Raw genomic sequence first — 4,782 nt, 5'->3', positions numbered from 1 at the left:
AATGCAAAATACCGAAATGTCGAAACAGAAGAAATAGATGACAGGCAGTGTTCAAGGGTTTCGTGCAACAAAAAGTAATGTGGTTAAATACGCTTTTCTATTAAGTTGAAAAATTACATATTTCGCCAGCCAAAAGGTGTATAAATAAATATATAGCATATTGCTATAAGATTTATTTATAAAAACGGTACATGCTTATGACCTTATTCATAAAAAAGAAAATAGATGTAAAGAAACATTAAAAAAATCGATTTGCTTACCTTTTAAGAATTTGGGAAAAACATTTAACTAAAGTTTTTGTGCACCCATCTCTTTTTCTGTTTATTATTTTCAAATTTTTCTTTTCCTTAATACTCATTGAGTTTTCATTTACACCCAGCAAAAATCAAAATATTTTATAAGAAATTTGTTGACCGTTTCTCGCACACTTCTCCCATGCTTTTTTATCGTAGTTATTATTCTGTTGACATCTAAATTGCCATAAATTTTATGTTGTTGCCAATACATTGTTTTCCGGCGTTTCCTCTGTGAACTTTTATTTTATACTTTTTTCCATCTTGTTATTGCTGAATATCAAAAAGGAATTAATAAATAATAAAAAGTTAGTTACAATTTTAGTGAGTGGTTCTTGCAAATAATATTATTTTATGGTTGAAATGACTTGATCGCCGTCAGGAGCTTATCAACTTTTTTGCCAAAACTAAAGCAGACGGGAAGGAAAAATAGTTGTTCATTAACGATTTGTCTGAAATATCGTTCTTGAAACGCGTTACTGCTCACTAAATTTGTAAACATAAAATTTTTCACTTAATTGTTATATTCTTCCTCATCGTGGTAAATTTACTCATCATCACAGCAGGGCGCAATCTTCTTTTCTATGATTATTGTATCGCTACTTTGAATTTCTCAATTTTGACAATTCTGATCTAAAGGTAAACGAAACCTCAGAAACTTTGAATGCACTGAAATTCACTAATACCCACTTCCGCAAAAATCACCTTATTTCGTATTTCCTTTGTTAAAAGTTATTGTAAATCATATTTTTATTGCCTTATTAATAAAAAATAAAAATTTTAAAAAGCTTTTTAATTGCCGTTTACAAACATTTTTCAATTTAAAAGCCTTTTTTAAGCTACTTTATTGTTTATGAATTAGCACAATCAAAACACGTTTCTTATCGAAAAATTTATTATTAAGAAAATTTGCTGTTCTCACATTTTCTTTCAACATCCAATTCGACTTTTATTATTTTTTGTACGGATATGTCATCGCCGCCAGGACGGCGCAATCTTGTATTCTATCTTTCTTGTCTAATATGCATTTAGATCTAACTGTCATACTACTATTAATGGTAACCATGAATATTCATTAAAATCGCTTCAATTCGGAATAAAAGTAATTTACATACTGCTAGTGTAAATATATTTTTTAATATAAACTCCCTTTTTTAATTCTAAAATACATCAACAATCTCAAGATTTATAAGAAAATTGTCTTCAAAAAATACGTCCCAAATCAACTCTGTTGATATCATAATTCAAATGCAAATTAGAATAGAAATTTTGATACAAAAGTTTTTCCGCGATATTCATCATACAAATTTATCATCTTACTTGTCCGTATGTCGCTCTGGAAAGAAATATATTTTAACTGATATGTTTTCTTGAAAATAAATGCAAATTTACCTATTTTTTCCACCGGCAGGCACGAATATGATATTCAAAACAGAAGCAATGACAACGAATTTTACACACATTGTTGTATTTTAGAGCAAAACGATAAGTTTCACAAATATTTTAAATTATTGCCTGGAACATACACATTTATCGTTATTATTGGAAATGCAAGACTTGGCACGCATTTTTAATTTCTTTTTTATTGAATTCAAATGAATAAGAACACATTTTTCAAAAATATTTCTCAATTTACATTTTAAAGTTTTTTCTGAAACTTGAATGTAACTCTGTGCGGAGAACGAGAGAATTGAAAATCAGGTGATCTCAGCTGTTTTCAAATGTAAACAAACAAAATGGCGCTTTCCATACTTGTAAGCCTATACAATGGTTTGCATGCAACTAAATAAAATTTGTTGCTCTTCTACTCTTTCTGTTGACGTTCGGATTGTGTACGTGTAAGAAGCCGATTGTGTACATGTGAAAGGCCGAATATAGTTCGCTTCCCAGGAAAGTGTTTGGCGGGCACTGGTGTAAACTTAATTGAGAGAGGAGATTTTTATTTCAGTGAAACTCTCGAGAGATTTCTCTACCGTGTACGCATAGCTTAAGGCTATGTTATGCATACTTGGCATTGCATGCACTACTATACCATTTTTACGTAAAAATCAAAAACCAACAGACTTCTACGTATGTAATGCTGTGCGTTGAGTAAGGCACTCCGCACATTAAGCTCCTAATCACAGTAGTGTAATCGTTTCGGCATACTAAAGTATAAAGCTTTTATGCCGAACCCATGTATTTCAATGAAGCTCTGTAGATTACGAGTCAAAATCATGTTTGCGCCTAATCATAAAAGCTTCATGAATCGAAGCGCCCAACATTGTAAGGCGCTTGCAGTTTTGAAATCGTCATTTGTTTTCTTTTTTGTGTTGTAAATAAAATTTATTTGTCAATTCAATAGAAAATAATTGGAAATGAACGATTTCGTGCTAAAATTCGTGCAAATTGCATTAAACCACAAGCGTTTATGCAATATTTCGGAGCGGAAATATTTGCGGAAGTGCGTGTTGCGAAAGAACGGCCAAAAAATGTGTTATATGTAGAAAGTGTTTATTAGCTGGTGACTTATGCAGGGCGTGCAAGTGTGCAGAAGTCGAGTCGTCATGCATTCGTTTCGGTATGATGAAACGATTACTTAGGCCGACTTCCAAAACGTATTAATGCAATGTTTGGAAACTGTTATGCTGCGCGGTATTCAAACTGTTTGTATATGCAGAGTTGCGACACATTGCAACCATATACATTGCATATTTTAAATATTCAAAATAGCAATGAACAATTTTTCTGAAATCTACATTTTTAAAACACCAGTGGTAACCAATAACAAACGAAGCATCAACATTGTTTCTGATGCACTAATTGCTCTGGCGATGCGTTTCGATAACTTTTCTTATGCGTTTTGGAAAAGTATACATTGTCAATATTTTGTAGCTCGGCGTTATGGAATATTATACTTTGTACGCATGGTACAATAAAAACAGGTAGAAGCCAAATTGACATCAAACCTACAAAAGTCAAAGTTTTCGGGAGAGTAAAAATAAAAATGAGCGTGTGTAAGGAAAAATAAAAAAATTACATTTCGCTGGTTGACGTTTTTAAGTAAATTTGAAGTTTTGTATTTATTTATTTATTTTCTTTAGTTAAAATTTGTTAATTTGTATGTTCTTTTCTATTTTTTTATACATTGAAAGTTTATATTTATAGTACTCTGTCTTGAGTGCTGAGTTTTCACCCTCCAGATTTTCAATTCTTGACTTCAGCAACAGAATTTCGAGTTTATAGCTGGATTGTTCTAAGTCTCCACTAAACGACTTAAATTAAAAATATTTCTATGAATATATCGCGTTTTAACAATGCTTACTCAGTTTGTGAAGCGCGATCATTTATTAAGCTTTCACAACTTGATTTATGAGTTGCAGTGTTGTTGGAAGGACTTTCCGGCATAAGGGTCATAGGAAGAGCACTTGGCATCAAACGTGCCTTTCCTGTACCTCCTGGTGCATTTATGAAATCTGCTGCTTTAAAATGCTTAACGCACAGCAAGGCATTTCGCTGCAGCTCTACCCCACAGCTGCTTTCCCAACGCTCCTTACGCCGAGGGCATTGAGGCGCGTTAAAAAAATTAGTGATGTCTGCATTATATTTAACACCACATAAAAAACAACGCTTCAGGTGCTGCATTTTTAACACATACACTAAGTATAAACCGCACAACACTACAAAAATGCAAATGTTAATTAAAATTTGTTTTTAACGAACATTCAAAAAAAAACAAACGACATGACATTTTAAGCGTAACGAAATATAGGAAATAAAATAAAATCAAGTTGAAGTTTAAAGGTTTGGTTCTCATGAGAGCAACGTCATTTTGGCTTCTACCTGTATTTATGTGCCTTGCTTTGTACGTATGCAAAGCAATTGACGTTTTGGAAGTCAGCCATACTCTACTTTGATTAGGCGCGTAATGTGCCGAGTGCCTAACCGCTTACACGCGAAGCTCATTTAACAGATTCCTTACTTCGGTTTACATCAGCCAGTATTTTCAAGACAATTATGTCAAAATGATGTGTTTGTTGTAATATGAATTCGGCCTGGTTACAACAAACACATCACTTTGACATAATGTCTTGACAATATTGTCCGGTGTAAACCCTAACTTATGTGACAACTCTCAAGCAATGCCAAGTATGCAAAACAGAGCCTTTACTTGGCATTCGCGGCTGTTTTCAATCTTTGAAGGATTGTGAAAGAATTCGCATAATATTACATGACCACAGAGAACAAATACAATTTACAGTTTATACAGATTTTGAGATTTCCAGTGTTTAAATCGACGATTAAAATGACTTGCGCATCCTAGTACTGTCTCTTCTCTATTTTCGCTTTCTTTCACGCTGTAATTGCGCTATGGCCAAAAGAAAGTGGGGGGAAGAAAACACTAGTGATCGAAGAAATAGCGCTGTTTAGAGAACAGCTAAACCCTTGAAAACAACATTGCATTATGAAATCTATTTGCTTCAGTATTTTTTCTCTTCACTGTAATACG

This window comes from Rhagoletis pomonella, unplaced genomic scaffold, assembly GCF_013731165.1.
Source record: "Rhagoletis pomonella isolate Grant_MI unplaced genomic scaffold, Rhpom_1.0 Rhpom_scaffold_00001, whole genome shotgun sequence".
Lineage (NCBI taxonomy): Eukaryota > Metazoa > Arthropoda > Insecta > Diptera > Tephritidae > Rhagoletis > Rhagoletis pomonella.
The sequence above is the reverse complement of the archived record's forward strand: the minus strand, read 5'-3'. Positions refer to the sequence as shown.